Below are 11,380 nucleotides of genomic sequence, written 5' to 3' on the forward strand. Positions count from 1 at the left end.
AGTTAAATCTTGTTCGGTGGTGCATATACGGACCCAATTATTATTCTTTCATTTACAGTGTTGATTGATATAAGCACAGCCTGTAAATATTGTAGATTGGGAGAATGGACATAGCTATGTACAATTGCAGATTTTGAGTATAGCTACTCCTCCATGTGGTGCACTTGGGCCGTCCGTGCGATATGTTATATATTTCGAAATATGAAATCGTTGATTGGGCTTTAAATGGGTTTCTGTGATCAATAGTATATCAATGTCATGTTGTTGAAGAAACGTAGGTAAAAGATATTTGTCACGTTGTACACCGTTAGCGTTCCATGTCATAATTTTTAGTGGTTGTGTGCGGTGATAGTATATTCTATTTATGGCTGTTGTTTTTGTTCTGTAGATTCAGTTGGTAGTATTTTGTCGAGTATCGTAGAAACAAAGTTCCAGATAATTATGCTTTTATCTATGACGTTGGATGTCATTTTGAGTTGGATAAACAGATTTGCTAATTTTTTTAAGAGCTCTCTAATGTTGACTACCTGAAGAATGTTGAGTAAATCTTTTAGTAATTCACTGGTAGATGTATCATTAGTTGCTTCCTGTTTTTGGTTTGTCAAAGGACGTGTCCATGCAAATGTTTTATGTGTTTTAGGTAGTTGTGGGAAGTCACTTTTTTGTGGAATTGAGTTGGTAGTCTGGGAATTCGTTTTGATAAGATGGTTTTCAGTGAGTTTCACCTTAATCGGACATTTGGAGTAATTTGCGGGGTGATCTTGATTGCAATTACAGCATGTCGCTGGTATGTTGGCTGGTTTCGTGCAAGTGTATGAAAAGTGATTTCCTGCACATTTCATACATCGAGGAGTTACTGTACACCACTGTGCTTTATGACCAAACGATTGGCATCGGTAGCATTGAATTGGTCCTGTTTTTCCAATATAATCCTCTATGGTAACCCGGTAATGTAATAATCCACGAAGTCCTTTGATATCAGGAACGTTGTCAATATGTTTGTGATAGCCCATAATGGTAGTTTGATCAATTCGTGTTGGGAGTCTGTTCTGATCGATTTAGTAAGCTGTCGGATGCTTGTAATGGGATAGTTCAGTGCAAGTAGCTCATCTTTGATTTCGTCTGACTCTATTGTAGGGGGTAAACCCCTTAACATGATCTGTTTGTCTTGTTGACCGTATGTAAAGTATTGGTAATTTTTGTCGTTTAGTAATTGAATAATCGCTGTGTAGTGCTCTTGAGTATTTGTGAATATTTTCAAACCTTGTCTTGTGTATTGAAACTCAATGTTTTGTATAAAATTTCCCAAGGTAGTGTGAAGTTCTTTTGTAGGCACTCTTGTTACGAGTACAATAGGAGACGGTTTGCCTGTGGTGGTTGTTGAATGGCTTGGTTTGGCCTTAACTCCAGATGGACCTGGTTGATTTATATTTGTTATCTTTGTTGCAGCAGTATTCGGTTGGTCAGAAATTTTGCTATGTGATTCTGGTGCATTTAGTGTTGTTTCTGTTAGTGATTCATATTGGTTTGATGTCATTGTGAAAGTAGGTTGGGTTCGTTGTGTTGCAGTCTTTTTCGGTGTTTGGTAGTCATTTTCATCGTTGGGATGATTTCTTTTATAGGGTTGAATAGTGTAGAGTTGTCCAGTCGATGATATAAATGTTCCAGGTTCTGGGGTTGCTTGAACCATATGTTCCGATGTATTGTCTACCACAGCAAGAGTATAAGTCATATTACCTGAATTTAAATTGGCCTCGACAGGAAGAGTATCTCCATTGCTGAATTTTCCTGCAAATCTGTGTAGATTTTGTTTGTTTCTTTCAATTCTTGTTGGGAAGTGTCAGCCATTACGTTATCCATGTTGGCGCTGGGGTCGGTGTCCGGAAAAACCACACTAATACGAATTAATTGTGAAACACTTATTAATTTTGTATTTACGATAATGGTTACAATATAAAGAAAATAAACTTTTGAGAATATAGCGCTAATTTAATATACCGTTGTAATAAATACTTAATATAAGTATACGCGACGTACTGCTGATACATCCAATACACTGCTAACATCACGTGTTCGATGAGAGAACTCTCAGTTTTTTTTTTTCTTTTCATTGATTGATTTTTCATAAGTACCAGGTCGAAATTGACCCTTTCCTTTTAAAAGAAGTGTAGGAGATCATATGACAAGTTAGAAATTAAAATATTTCAAGGCACCGTAACTCTACCAATAGCAGAGTGAGCATGTTGATAATGTCATGTAAAAGGAACCGGTATATTTTTAATTATTAGTGGGTTTGGATGTTTATGGAGGGATGTTAGAAATTTTGTACGAAGAGTTTTGATATAAGCTGAGAAGTACAGTATGCCAAGATCGTCGTACAGTTGGCTATTTCGAATGAGATAGTCCGCTCCAGTGATGGTTCGGCAGATGGCTCGTTGAAGTCCGTCCAGTCGTTGAAGATGTCGCGGATTTCCTTGAGTCCATATTTCACAACAGAATGTCATGTAGGATCGAATTAGAACTTTGTACAACATGGTTTTAACATTTAAAGATGTATAGCTCTTGAAAAATGAGTAAAGAAGCATATATCGTTGGAAGGCGTTCTCACGAATATGTAAGACATGATGTTTGAAAGTAAGTCTCTTATCAAGAAAAACTCCAAGATACTTGACGGTTGTTGTGAAAGGTATATTTTCATTTTGAATGGTTAAGGGTTGTGATTGCCGCGGAAATCTTCTTGTGAAAACAACTGCTTGCGACTTGGATCCATTTATCTTAAGGCGCCATTTTGTGGACCATTGGGTAATAATATTTAAGGCTTCCTGCATTTGTAGACAAGCAAAATGAATGTTTATATGCTTCGTATAAATAACAGTATCATCAGCGTATAGTGTAAGTTTACATTTTGGATGAATTGGTATATCACGGACATATGCACAGTACAGTGTTGGGCTTAAAACTGATCCTTGAGGAACTCCTGCTGTTATGACGTGAGCGTTTGAGAGACAGCGTCCGTTTTGAACACGAAAAGTTCTATCTGAAAGATAGCTGGCGATAAGTTGAATATAATTTATAGGAATGTTAAGTTTGTGAAGTTTATATAATAAACCAGTGTGCCAGACAGTATCAAAAGCTTGCTGAATGTCGATAAATGTAGCTACTGTATGTTGTCCAAGTTGAAACCCTCTTTGAACGGATGTTGTTAATCTGTGAAGTGCTTCTCTGGGACTATGGTGGGGTTTAAATCCAAACTGTTCATGGTGGATGACATCTGGTGCAGTTAAATATGGCTTTACTCGTGCCAGAATGATACGTTCAAAAATTTTTCCAAAGAAGTTGGTTAGGCTGATTGGTCTATAACTTTGGGGTAATGTTGGATCTTTTCCCGGTTTAACAATTGGTATAATATGTGCTGTTTTCCATGCTGTTGGAAAATAATTATGATGTAGACATGAGTTGAATATCTTCGTTAAATGTGTTATTGCTATTTTTGGTAATTTCTTCAGTATGGCTGGTGTGATTTTATCCGGACCAGGTGTCTTCTTCGGTGCTAGATTTCGAATTATGATCTTGATTTCTTGTGGTCGTACGTGAGGTGCATTTCCCGGTTCAGGGGGATGTAATATGGACTGTACATGTTGCGATATTGTTGTTGAAAAGTCTTGTAGTGAAGAGTGATGATGGGAGGAGAATCGGTTTTGAATGGAGTTTGCAAGAGCTTCAAGCCTATCAATGGGATCATAATTAAATGTACCACTTGAATCTTTAATAGGTGTTGAATGTTTTGTGATAGATTTTCCTAACATTCGTTTTGTAAACGACCAAAAGGTTTTTCCTGTAGGCTTTATGTTTTCCACTGTGTCGGCAAACTTATTGATTTTGTAAAGTTCATATTTTCTTCGGATAGCACGTTGATACCGATAAAAAGCTCTTTTTGCTTGAGGATCCGCATAAAGTTGCCACCGTTTTCGAGCTTGGTTTTTGGCTTTAAGAAGATATTTTAGTTCATTTTTACCATAAGCGTTGTTATCTGATTTCTCAAAAGTCAATGTGGAGGACATTTCATCGAATGTGTCTATGATAGTGTCTGAAAATATTTTTATAGCAGTTTCTATTTCTGAAGTTTTTAAGGTCGGCAGAGTACCTGGGATGATTTGGTGCAAGCGTTTTGTGAAGCCATTCCAATCTGTAACTTTTTCTGTAGAAAGTTGATCTGATATCATATGGAAAGGGGCCTTGAAGGTCAGAAGTACTGGAATATGGTCGGAGTCAAGAGCGTTTAAGCAGATTTGTTGAACCGGGGAATATTTTGTGTTACATAAACAAATATCAAGTACATCTGGATGATGAGTGGTTATCCAGGGAAATCTTGTAGGTGCTTTTGGTCCTGTAATTGAGTAATGAAATTTATTGGAATGTAATAACAAAGTTTCACCTTTCGGAGTATTCAGTCTAGAATTCCATGATTTATGTTTTGCATTGAGATCACCACAGAAAATGAAATGTTTGTGATGTGTGATAAGCAGGGTCAGGTCGTTTTCATTGAGTTGAGCGTATGGCGGGTAATAAACAGATGCTATGAGTATTTCTGTTCCTTCAAGCTGGATGAATACACCAGTGGCTTCAAGATTCTGAAAAATCGGTAGAATGGCTGTTCGATATGGTATGGAATTTTTAATGAGTATAGCAGTTCCTCCTCCAGGTCGGTTGTTTCTATCTGTACGGATAACAGTATAGTTGCGTACACGAAATTTTATAGTGGGTTTTAGATGAGTTTCACTAATACATGCGAGGTCAATATCATAATTAAAGAGCAAGGCTTGTAGTTCGTAAGTCTGGTGGATTATTCCATTGGCATTGAAATTTAAGATGTTTAGTCCTCTGTGTTTGGAAAGCATTTAGGGGTCATTTATAGATTGTTGTAAATTGAAAAGATTAATGAAACCTTCAATAAATATTATGACCTTGGATATTGAGTCATTTGCATTTTGGATTTTATGAAGTGTTGTGCGGACAAGCTGAATTGTACGTTGAATGTTCAGTGAGCGTAAGATATTATCAATATCTTTGAAGGAGTCTGATATTGATTCAGATGATGTTGATGTAGCACTTTGAGAATTAAATGTTGACTGGAAAGCTTTGGTGTTGCCAGGATTAGCAAGTAGAGGAAAGTCACTGTGTTTCCATGTCGGTGGTGTAGAACGTTCTTCGGAAAGAATTCTCCTGTTCCTCATCTTCTCTTGAAGTTCCGCTTTCTTCTTTAGTTGAATTGGGCACTGGCTGTAGCTGGCAGTATGAGTACCGTCACAATTTGCACATTTAGGGTTATGTACAGGGCCTTTCAGAGGACAATCGGCGAATAAGTGATTATTTCCGCATTTAACACATCGAGTAGGCAAATTACATCGACGTGAAGTGTGACCAAAACCCTGACACTTATGACATTGTGTAATATGCGGACGAGGTCTATATGATTCAATTTTTATGATATGATTGTTAATATCTTGCAATTGGTATATGGTTCGGGAGTGTTCATTATTTGGAAGTGTAATTATCCAGATGGGGATGGGACGTCGTGTAGGTATGCCATCAGTGTCGTAGCAAGGAACAGTAATTTGACGAATGTGTTCTATTTGGAAACCTAAGAGTTCAAGTTCTGTTTTGAGAGTAGCAGATTCTACAAAAGCTGGAAGTCCTTTCAGTACTACTTGTAGTAATTTAGTTTCCCGAGGTTCGTGAGAATAAAACTGAAGGTTTTCAGTTTGCAAGATATTATATAACTTGTCATAGTCAGCGCGGCAACTAGTTAAATATTTCATTCCTTCAGCAGAGTATGTGATTTTCAGTGGCTGGCTAAGTAGTGACTGCAGTTTTTTATTATTTGCAAAGAAATTTCCGCCTGGGATATTCTTCACAATAATTGGCGGCATTCGAGTTGATTTGGGTCTAGGAAAATCTGTGTTGTTGTTATCTTTTTGGTTTCCTACTTGAGGATTATTTTGGTTTTGTGGTGATATGTCGGTGTCCATTTCATGGACAAGAGGATCAAAAACATTTTGTAGTTTGATATCCGGATGAATTAATGTTTCATGAGATAATGTTGTTTGTGTATCGGAAACTGAAGAATTCGGTTTGGCTTTGTCCGTATTTAGTTTCTGTTTCTTAACGACATGATCTCTTACTTTACTTTTACTTGAAGTTGCGTTTTCCGCGGGATTAATTTCTTTGCTAGTTGAATTGGGTACGCGAGTAGGATCACATAATGTAGTCATTGTAGATGTAGGGGTACTACTACTTGTTACAGATGTTGTGGTTGTCGTATTTGTAGTCACTATGTTAAATACACCAGGTTGATTTTCGATTAGACACCAGTCTTCAGTATTTTGAGTCATTTTAACAGGCCACCACGCTTGGCTCCGAGAGCCAAGCTAAAGTAATTACTACACAATCACTCGATTATGTTCGCGCACGTAACACAAAATGATGAAGAAATAAAGTTATAACTTAAACAAACACCACACAATGTCGTTAAACTGTTAGATAATAATATAATTCCACTAAATACAGTGGCGTATACTGGTTAAAGGGTTTGGGCTACCGCTGACCCTATTATTACACAAAATATATCTAACAATTACTTTAATTTTAATTACTATGGTAAAACTAATAATACAAAATTATTACATTATGTTATATTATAAACTTTTTCTTTTGTAATTTCCTTGGGCTACTGCCGGTAGCCCCGGTAGCCCGCAAAATACGCCCCTGACTAAATATAACTTGAAAAAACTACGCAACTACGTAAACACAAATCAGGGCGGAGCACTGTTCGATAAGATGCTTCTCCGATCAGCACTCGATGCGAACTCGAACTCTCTCTCTCTCTCTCTTTTTTTTTTTTTTTTTTTTTTTTTTTTTTTTTTTTTTTTTTTAAATTCGTCAACTTTTGGATACAGTATCGAAATCTTGGGTGATCTCCCGACTGTTCCTAATTACTTTTACTTATTGCTGAGAGGTAGTTCATTTATGATGCTGCACTCCCGTCATAACCAGGATGAACAGCATGAAAACAAATTTGACAGATAACTATGAGAAGAGGAACAAAGGTGTACGATGTCTTGTGTAGTACTGAGGGTTATAAGTTCCTAGTTTTGATACATACACATTTTGGTGGGAATGTGCCTGTTTATAAAATGTTTCAGCGAATCTCCTAATGATAACTGGGATACTTTCCACTTTTAGATCTTGATGTATCTCTTCGTTTCTTGTGTACCACCCGCTGTTATGAATTACACGTAATACTTTATTTTGTACAACTCGAATGGGATCTAATGTTGTCTTAGGTGCGTATCCCCATACTGTAGAACCATACAAAAGCACTGATCTAATCAGCAATTTATAAATTGTTACTTTTTTAGATGTTGACAATGCACGTGTTTTTAAAAGGGGATACAGTTGTACCATTCTTGCTATTGTTTTTGCTCGTATATTTGCAATGTTGGTATGCCATAACAGACGACTGTCCAAATGGATTCCAAGATACTTAGCAGAATCCTGAAATTCAAGGGCAGTACCATACAGTGTGAGTTTAGTTTGTGGTACACTTCGAGTTCTACTGAAGGCTATGACTTGACTCTTCATTGTATTTACAGTTAAGCGCCAATGTTGGAACCATTCTTCTAAAAGGTGGACATGCCGTTGAAGTCGACCAATGGCTAGATCGGCATTACGATGTGTAGTGTATGCTAGTGTATCATCTGCATATAAGGCTAACCAGGTGACGTCAGTTTCTGGAAGATCTGAAGTATATGCACAATATAAGTAAGGGCCCAGTACTGAGCCTTGCGGAACTCCTCCTTGAATTTTCTTTTGTCTTGATAAACAGCCGTCTTCCTTAACACAGAAACGTCTGTTCCGAAGAAAATCAGCAATAATATGAATCAGTGCATCAGGAACCTCTGATTGGATTAATTTATAAATTATACCAGTATGCCACACAGAGTCAAATGCACTTTTGACATCGAGAAATATTGCTACGGTAGTAGCTCTGTTGTTGAAACCGATAGTTGTTTGTTCAACAAGACGCAGCAGTTGGTGTGTTGTAGAGAGACCTTGTTGATATGCAGCCTGATAGGGTGGAATAAGGTTTGGTGCACTTTGTAGAAGTCTGGTCATAAGAATTCGTTCGAATACTTTGCCAAGGGCATTAATCAAACTTATTGGTCTGCGATTTGCTGGAACCTTTGGATTTTTCTTTTGTTTGGGAATGGCAGTAATATATGCAAGTTTCCAAGCATCTGGAAAATATCGATGAGCTATACACTGATTGAAAAGCTTGGTAATATACATAAGTGCCTTTCTAGGTAAGTTTTTAAGTTCCATGTTGTTAATTTTATCAGGACCTGGTGCCTTTTTTGGTTTAAGGCGTTTAATAATGGTTTTGACTTCTGACGGGCTCGTTAAACAAATGTACTGGGATACGGGACATAGTAGGAATGTGCTGACAGTTTCCTCGACATGGCGATAATGTTCAACTAAGCTGTCACATTCATTAGCAGGTTTAAATTGGTTCTCAAAACAATCGGCTATCAGTTCAGCTTTTTCACAAGACTTATAAACTGGGCCATCTTTGCCATGTAAAGGTTGATTTTTAGAGTAGGAATCATGTTTGGTTAACCGTTTGGTGATTGTCCAAATTTTATTTGACTGTCCTGCATCAGCAACATCTTTTTCAAATTTCGAAACTTTGATTTCTAGTGCCATTTTGTGCACTCTATTTTTCATAATGTTATATACGTTTTTGTCAATTTGTGATCTAGTTTTTTGCCAGCGCTTACGAGCTCTCTGTTTAGCCATTCTTAGTAGACGTAAATTCGAGTTTTGATGGAGATAACTTTGTATTGGTTCTTTCTCTAGTGAAGCATATTTTGCTGCTTTCAAAGTATTTTCAAAGATTTTAATTCCTTCATCAATGTCTTCTTTTGTTGTAATCAATGGATTAGCAGAAATTGATTGTGAAATATATCCCCGATAGGACGACCAATCCATGCTGCTTAAGAAAGCTTGAGGAAATAGCCTCTCAGTAGTTGCTCTTTCAATGATTAAAACTACAGGGTTATGGTCAGAGGACAGTTCTTGTAAAGTGTCTATAAACAGGGGTACAATATTACATCTGAAAAGAAATCCATCAAGTACATCTGGTTTATGATTTGCATTTTGAGGGTAGAAAGTAGGTTTGTTAGGAGCTAAGATTTGATAGCCGTGCTTGTCAGCATGTTTTGAGAGTATGCGACCTCTGGTTGTTGTTACGCGTGAATTCCACTCAATGTTCTTAGCGTTGAAGTCACCGCCAATTATAAAATTATTTGATATACAGGATATTGCATCAAGTTCTGAAACTAAGAAAGGCTTATTTGGAGAGCAATACATCGATCCAATTAAAATGGTTTCGTTATTGTACTGAATTTCAATTAAAGTTATAGATATGTGTGTAAGCTGGGGTGATTGTATTCTGTAATGTCTAATACAATTTTTAATTAAGATAGCTGTTCCACCAAAAGGGCCATTACTTCCATCAGAGCGATACACTGTATAATTTTTAACGCTGAGTCTCTTATTAGGTGTTAATTGAGTTTCTGTGATTAAAAACACATCTATATCATGCTGATGTAAAAAGTCGTCAAGTACATTTTTATCCCTAGTCACTCCATTGGCATTCCAGGTCACTATTTTTAGTGGCTTGTGTAACGTTTGTCTGGGTTTATTTTGTTCCATTTCCAAACAGACTAGAAACACCATCAATGAACAATGATATTTTATTAAAAATATCATTTTGTTGCTTCACTTGCAAGAAGGTTTGATGTAAACATCTTAAATAATAACTGATGTTGAATGTTTTTAAAAAGTTCCACGATTCTCTCAATTCATGAAAAAATTGACGAAAAGATGAACTGTCAGCAAATTGATCTGGTGCCTGTCGAGTATTATTATCAATATTTACCTTTCGGAATCCTTTAATAACCTGTTGAGTGACAGGAAGTGGAGGAAAAGACTGGGCAGAAAGATCTGGCTGCTTCTTATGGGTAGGATTCCTGGTTTTCACTCCATTTACGTAAGCTTGGTATTTTGGACACTGTCTAAAATTAGCAGGATGATCCCCTTGGCAATTTGCACATTTTGCAGGAATAGAAGTAGGTTTTTGACAAGAATATGATTCATGGTTCTCACCACATTTAACACATCGTGGTTGGATGTGGCATGAATGAGCCTTGTGGCCAAACCCTTGACACTTGTAACATTGAATCGCCCCTTGCCGGGAGATGTAATCTTCAATTTCCACTCTAAGATGGCAAAGACTGCGTAACTGACGAATATCGGGTTTGTCTTGTAATTGATTTACTGTCAGGACCCAAATTGGCATAGGTAACCATGTCATTAAGCCTGTGTTTTCATCTTGGACTTTTTTTCTTAATTGTCGAACTGACTCAATAGGATAATTTAAACTCCGAAGTTCAGTTAGAATTTCTTCAGACGAGGATTCATTTGGAAGTCCTTTTAGAACAACTTTCAATACTTTTGAAATGTTATAAGGAAAGGTATAGAAATTATATTTTTGCAGAATCAAATAATCTTGTAATTTCTCAAAATTATCTTTTGTTGAAACATATAGTTTCAGACCGACAGGACTAAACTTCCCTTCTGCTAATATTTGAAGCGAGTTCTTCAAAGTTTGTTGCAACTTAAAGTAATCAACTTTACTTGTTACCACAATAGGGGGTGGTGGCTTATGTTTCCGACTTCCATTTTGGGAATTTGCAGATTTTTCTTCTGTGGTGGAAAAATCCATTTGTGATGTAGGTTGTTGACTTATAGAATTATCTATTTCAATTTCTGGATCTTCTAATAGTGGTTGGAAAACATTGTTAGTTTTCACCGGAACTGTAGTTCCCATTTTCTTATACAAACGAGTAGCTGAAGTTCGGGGAAGAACTCCCTTCATTTTACTATGTACTGACTTGAATTTAAATTCATGTATGTCGGCTTCTCTAGGTGAGGACATTTTTCCGACTTTACGCCGTGTTCCAGAAGAGTTATGAACTTCATCAATATGCGAAGAAATGGCATTCTTTTCCAGTTGTGGATTTATAGCAGCATCATAGATGTCTGAATGAACCTGAGCAGTAGTTATAATTTCACTGAAATCACTCGAATTTTCATTAGAAGTCATATTGAATAAACAACACAATGGGTCCGTCTACAGACGGCCCAAAAACGAAGAGAATGTAACTCAAATAAATATAATAATTGTAATTAACACACAAAAATTAAGAACTTGCTTTCAGCACAAATTTTAAATAATCTGAACACTAGTGAAAGTTAA

Source organism: Periplaneta americana, chromosome 11 (assembly GCF_040183065.1).
Source record: "Periplaneta americana isolate PAMFEO1 chromosome 11, P.americana_PAMFEO1_priV1, whole genome shotgun sequence".
Lineage (NCBI taxonomy): Eukaryota > Metazoa > Arthropoda > Insecta > Blattodea > Blattidae > Periplaneta > Periplaneta americana.